The following is a 6,718-nucleotide window of genomic DNA, read 5'->3' on the forward strand; positions in this document are numbered from 1 at the left end:
CGGGACACATGGGGCTCCTGTGTCACAGTGCCCACGTCCACAACGTCCAAGTGCAGACCCCAGGCTCCTCCAGGCCGGGCCGCCGACCTCTCAGAAATGGAGCCGGAGATGGTGACTGGGGTCCCACACACCTGCCCTCCCCTCCGCACCCGCCAGCCCCGAGGGAGCCAGTCAGTGCTGATTGATGGGTGATTGTTTCACCTCCGACCAGCCTGAGCCCTGTAACTCGGGGCGTAAATCCCGGCCACCAGGCTTGGCTGACAGGGAATGACACTCAGAATTAAATGGAGGCGTAAAGATTAACAGCCCGTCAAAGTGTCCTGAGCGGAGCCTGGCCCAGCGGGACGCTAGTCTACATCCCCTCCAGGGCGTCCTCGCCAGGCCTCACGGTTCCAGCGGGCCTCTCTGTCCCCCACCCCACTTTGCCCCCAAACCAGCCCCCGCCACCAGCCTGGGGTCAGGGCCGCTCTGGGGGATCCACAGCAAGACAGCGGCTAGCGTGCTCCCCGCGTGTGCAAGGACTCACATGTCCTGGTGTCCCCCAAATCTCCGGGGGCCCACCTCTCCCAGGCCTAGCTCCGTCACCCTGCACCGTTGGCCTGAGGGGTCTGGGGCTCATGGGGAGGGAGCCCGGCCTTCACCCGGCCTCCCCCTGCCTCAGCCTCCTTCGCTGGTCAAGGCTCCCCAGACCCTGTGAAGATGGAACGAGGAGCAAAGCCCTCCCGGGTCCCCGTGGTGTGGACCGAGGTGAGGACGGGCACCCATGAACCCTGGGCCTGGAGGCCCAACAGGCGAGCGGGGCCGAGGCTCAGCTCCTGTCAGGCCCTGTGCTCTGAACGGCAGGACCCTCTCCTGGGGAACACCGCGAGGCCCTGCCTTCCTATCATCTGAAGATGAGGAACCAGCTCCGAAGGGCATGACTACACCACCCGCGGGAGCCCTCCTGGCCTGGGGAAAGATGCCTCTCGGGTCCCACAGGGGCTAGATGGGGACCCCGGTGCCTGGCCGTGGGCTTAACACCCAAACCTCTTACTGGAGCAATGCAGAGCCCACCGTGAGAATCATCTCAATAAAAAGCCCCTTCACCCGCCATCAGGAACAGTCAAATGGTTGCTATAACTTAATTGCCTCAGAGCTCCCTGTTTTGTAACTCAATAATTGTGATTTTGTTTCCTTGTTAATGTCATTGTTTTTTTTTTTTTTTTAACTAAAATGATGGTTTTTAATGGGAACCAGAGATATGGTTACAATTACATAGTCCAACACAAAAAACCCGTGGGTGATCAGGAGTTGGAAGGTTACAAAATAATGAGGGTAACACTGGGTACAGGAAGAAAGCTGCTCCAGAACTTCAGGAGCCAGGCTAATACGGCCTCTCCCTGCGATCCTGTCTGTGCTCACCCCTGGAGTCCATCTTGCCAGGGCCAAAGCCACCTCTGTCCCCACCACCCCGGCCCCCTCAGAAGCCCCCACGGTCCCCGCCTCGGCCTCGGTAGCCGCCCCGATCATAGCCTCCTCTGCCACCACGACGATCGTCTCCATAGTTACCCCCCATATGAGAGCCTCCTGGTCCCCCTCCTGGGCCATCTGGTTTAGGGGCCTTACACTGGTTGCATTCATTCCTCCAAGAGAAGTTCATGTTCTCACACGTAGGATTAGGACACTTCCAGTCCCCTGCTCGCTGCTGTCCTCCACCGCCACCGCCGCCGCTGGGGAATCCTCCTCGGCCACCGCCACCACCTCCATAGCCTCCACGGCCCATGGGCCCTCCTCGCCCTCGGCCTCCACGACCATTGCCACCACCCCGATTGAAATCTGCTCGCCGAGTAGCAAATGAGACCTTGATGGGATTCCCAGAGAATTCTTTACCATCAAACCAGTCAATAGCTGCTTTAGCAGAAGGTGGGTCATCAAATGATACTGTTGCCTCTCCCTTCAGCTTGCCTGTTTCCCTGTCTGTGTACAGATTAATCATGGGCTGTCCTGTTTTCTTATTTGTCTTAATGATACCAATCTGCTTGAAGTAATCAGCTACAGACTCAACTGTAACATTCTCGCCCAGGCCTTGCACGAAGATGGTGTTGTTGTCTGAATTATCCTGTTCAGAGTCATGATGTGATCCTTGGTCCCAAGGGCCACCAAGTTTATTGAAGCCACCACGGTCACTTCCCGCCCATGCCGCCTCTGCCTCCACGGCCGCCTCCACGACCTCTGGGTTCATAGCCACCACTGCTGCGGCTGTAACCACCGCCACCGCCCCGGCCACGGCCCCCACGGTCCTGCTGGCCTCCCCCGTAGCCGCCACCACCACTCTGGTCCTGATTGCCATAACCGCCGCCACCACTACTACTCATGGAGGACTGATCTTGGCCATAGTTACCTCCACCACCCCCTCCACCTCCACCGCTACTGTTGTACTGGTTCTGCTGCCCATAGCCCTGAGGGGGATTATAGCTTTGCTGCTGTCCATAGCTTTGAGGCTGTCCACCATAGCCAGACTGCTGGCCATAGCCCCCACTCTGGGGCTGCCCATAGCCGCTGCTCTGAGAACTGCTACCGTAACTTCCCGAGGTGCTGCTAGGAGCTGGCTGCTGGCCATAGCCAGGGTATGAGGACTGCTGCCCGTAAGACGACTGAGAACTTTGGCTACTGCCATAGTCACCAGCTGAGCCATATCCCTGGGGAGTTGACTGTGTGCCATAGCCTGTGTTCTGGGTCTGTCCATAAGAACTACCATAGCTGCTCTGGCCATAGCCTGAAGTGTCCGTTGACTGGCCGTAGCCACTGTAACTCTGCTGTCCATAGGGCTGATTGCTCTGCTGGGAATAGCCCTGCCCAGGCTGGGTTGGGTAGGCCCCATAACTTTGGGTTGCTTTTTGGGTATAGTCGTTTGAGGCCATGTCCGCGCACGCGCGCACAGGCCGACAATCAACAAGATTCCAACACCACAGCACCGACGCCTCGAGGACTGAGCTATGTCATTGTTTTAAACTTCCTCCACCACATTCTGTACTGGGCCTCCAAGTGCAGAGCAGAGGGGGACTCCGCTAAAGAGGGGGACGTGGGAACAGGATCTCAGGGGCGGGAGAAACTCCGGCAGATGAAGGCTGGGGGAGCTTGGGGCAGGGAGATGGGCTGCACGAAGGCAGGAGGCGTGAGCATGGGCGCCGAGGGGGCTTGGATGCTGGGGGTGAGGAGGGGGATTGGGGGCCACAGAGTCTGCACTGCCAGCGGCGGGGGGAGGGGAGGAGCATGAACTTGACCTTGGATGTGTCACGGTGAGTTGGAGGGGAGGGGCATCCAGTGGTCCAGGGGACAGGCAGCAGGGAGAACCCTGCCAGAACAGGGGTGAGCGCTGTCTGCAGGGACGTGCACTTGGGGAGGCCACCTGCAGCCCCAGGCTCTGGGCCCCGAGACACCCCAGCCTCTCCCCAGGCCCTCGGTGAGCTGCGCCGGCATTGGGAATTCGGGGCAGGTCCAGCCTGCTGCTGTGTCAGAGAAATGCAACACGATTAATTAGCCCCTAAAAAAAGAGTTTGAAGTGTTTATTGCAGGACGGCGCTCCTGGTTTTATAAGCAGATGGGGAAATAAAGTGGTGGGGATGACAAGCCGGGAACAGCTGCACAGGGACCTGGAACCTAATTCATAATTCAGCGGACTAATCAGAGAACATCTTCTGCCGGCACCATAACGAAGGGACGTGAGGCCGCAACTGATGAGCTGCACCCGTGCCCTCCGCCTGCTGGGGGGTCCTGCCGAGGCGCCAGCCCAGCCCCGTCAGAGTTCCAAGTGCCAAGCTCTGGACAAGAATTTTCTCAGCAACCACATTACTCATATACCCTCTTTCCAGGAGAGGAAGCTGAGGCCCAGGGAGGCTGAGCCTGAGGAATGGGTCCTGGCGGGCACACAGCCCCCACTCCCACCCCCCACCCCCAGGCCCAGGTCCCCCAGCCCTGGCTGTAACAACAGAGGTCACCCAGCCCCACGGCAGGGGAGAGAAGTGGCGGGGTAATGGGACGGGTATAGCATTCAGAGCTCACCAGAGCCCCTGGAAAGGCAGGTGGGGGCCAGGGTGGGGATGGGGCTGAGACAGAATCAGGGGCCTGGGTGGTACATGGGGCAGCTCATGGGCCCCCCATGGGGACTGGGATCATTGAACATAAAAACTCAGGCATAATCTATGAATCTTCCGTCTCCGACAGGAGCCCAGAGTTCACAGCAGCCATGGACTGTAAAATGCACAGGAGGAAATATCTGTGCCAGCTGGAAAGTCCTTGTTTTCTCCTCAGATGCTATTGAAACAACGGGAGGTGAAGGGTGGGAGCCGGGTGCCCCGCCAGCCCCGCCAGCCCCTGTCCCTCCCAGGGGGTTGCTGTGTCCCCCCGCCCTGACTAGGACCTTCACCAGCACGCTCTGTATTCTCGTCCATGTGTCCCTTGTGTGCCTGGCAAGATAGGGGACCCAAGCGCCCTGAGCAGCTCATGGCCTCCCAGGCAGACAGACCGGGTCAGCTAAACCTTGCACAGGACTTTCCTTAAACACTTAAAACCACAGAGTGGTTGGTGCTGTAGCAGAGGAAGGCATGGGTACCGTGATGCCCCAATGCGGGATCGCAGGGGCCTTGTGGAGCTGGGCTTTGAGGCATAAGTAGGAGCTCACCAGTGTGAGAACCGGTGCTGGATGGGATCCAGACTAGGGTTAGAAAGGGAGCTCTGAGTCAGACCCTGACCCCAACCCCTCTTGGACCCCCAGGCCGGCCTGGCTGGGGACTTTTTCAGGAGGCCAGGCTCCTGGGCACCAGCTTTCAGCCCTTGGACCAGTCACTTCCCCACAGGCTTTGAGGGGAAGTCAAGGAAAGGGGAGAGCCTGTGCCTGGTTACCTTCCGCAGGTGACAGACAGGCCCAATGGCTCCCATGTGCTCAGTCTGGGGGTCAGAATCCAGGCTGGGCTGTGGGGGCTGAGTTTCCCCTTTGTGTGGCGTCCACTGGGTCCCTGGGTGCCACTCAGCACATTCCTGGCCTTGGCAGGCTGGCTGCCTGGCCAGGCTCAGCAGGTCGCCCCTCTCCATGTGGCCATGCCAGTGGTGAGACTCCTTAAGTGGCAGCTCGAGGCCCAGAGCAGGAGGCAGAAGCTCCAGGCTCTGAAGGCCCAGGGCCCAGCTCAGCATCACATCTGCCCTCCATCTGTGGTCAGAGCTATCCCAGGCCACCTGGGTCCAGGGAGGAACAAAGACCGAGGTTATGGAGGATCAGGGACCTCTTTGGGTCCCCACAGGCCTGCCTCAGACCAGAGTGCCGGGGCAGGCAAAGGGGCAGAGGCCCACCTGGACCCCAGACCCCTGGAAAATTGGTCCAACTGAAGTTCCCGAGGTTCTGGGCAGATCCCCTCGTGGGCTCCTTTCTGGAAAAAAATGAACAGAAACGTCCCCAAGACTGTGGGTAAGAAGCAGCCCAAGGCCTCCTAGTCCTGAGTGGATCAGGTGTGTGGTAAACCCAGGACCTCAGCAGGTGAACCCTTGCCAAGATGGGGTCTTGGTGCTGAAGTGGGATTTGGGCTCAGAGGCAGGGCCGGCTGCCTTCAACGCCTGCTGCCCGGCTGCTGTTTGCTGAGGATGCCCGGGCAGCCAAGCTTAGCCAGCACGTGGCCCATCATCCCAGATCCTGGTCCTCACCCACCGGCTCAGAAAGGAGACCCACCTGCCCAAGGTCCCCCGGCCTGTAAATAAATGGCAAAGCGAGGAGGTGAGCCCTGTCCCTGGCTCTAGGGCCACATTTTGGCCACAGGCTGGCACTGCCCCTCCCCGCAGCCAGGTCCCCAGAGTCCACATCTGCTACCTCCCACTCTTCCCATACCTGCAAGTGGGCGGGCTGCTCTGGGTCACCCTCCCCCAGGGAAGGGGGTTGCTCCTCTGACCTCGGGCCCAAGGCCAGGCCCCTCCCTGGGCAGCTCAGAGCCCTGGAGGCTGGACGAAGGGCTGGATGTGACGGACCACCTGATAGGGACCCGCTTGTGCGGGTCCAGTGACCCACGGTGGTGGCCGCCTCAGGACTGTGCCTCCTGCACTCAGGGGTGGCTGCAGAGTGCGGGCAGCGGACAGAGCTACCCTCGGGCCCCCACCCACACGTTTCCTGTTTCGCGTCCAGCGGCAGAGGCAATCTCGCTAAACAAACACGCCCCGGATTAGCTCTGTGCAAACAGGAGCAATGCCACAACACCAAAGAGGGGCTTGGAGAGCCAAACGCACAGTGGGGCTCTGGGGGCCGAGTCCTTCGGGCAGGAACATGGCAGGAACACCGAGCCATGGGGTGTCCCTGGGTTGGGGGCATGGGACATCTCCTAAGACACATGCCCACCCAGCCCTCGTGTGCACCGAGCTGGACACTGAAGGACCGTAGGGGCAGGGTGGACATGGCCCTGGCCTCAGGAGGGAACCTGACAGCATACGAGCTATAGAGGGAGTGCCCAGCCCCGTGGCACCACCAGCCCGACGCCAGCCCGGGCCCCCACACCTGTGCCTACCCCACCACTGGTGCAGCTACCCCAACCCTGAGCTCTGCCCTCCGGCCAGGGCCGCCCCCACTTCGGGGGTCCTGCAGGCCCTATGTGGGAGCCCAGACCTGAGGACAGTTGGCGCCCATGTAATGGCCTCCATGCAGCTGCCCAGAGTGGCCTTTCCTCTAGTCCACTCCTCACCCCACCCAATTCCTCCTGGAACA

At 60.3% G+C, this 6,718-nt stretch overlaps 1 pseudogene across 1 annotated transcript; it reads right to left on the reverse strand.

Moving 5' to 3' along the window:
* Positions 1–1,188: 1,188 nt before the first annotated feature.
* Positions 1,189–2,986, reverse strand: LOC309639757 (RNA-binding protein FUS pseudogene; annotated as a pseudogene). The gene has a single exon. The product of its transcript is annotated as an RNA-binding protein FUS pseudogene (transcript).
* Positions 2,987–6,718: the final 3,732 nt, after the last annotated feature.

The sequence above is a fragment of the Balaenoptera physalus genome, assembly GCF_965194825.1.
Source record: "Balaenoptera physalus genome assembly, chromosome: 12".
NCBI classification, from domain to species: domain Eukaryota; kingdom Metazoa; phylum Chordata; class Mammalia; order Artiodactyla; family Balaenopteridae; genus Balaenoptera; species Balaenoptera physalus.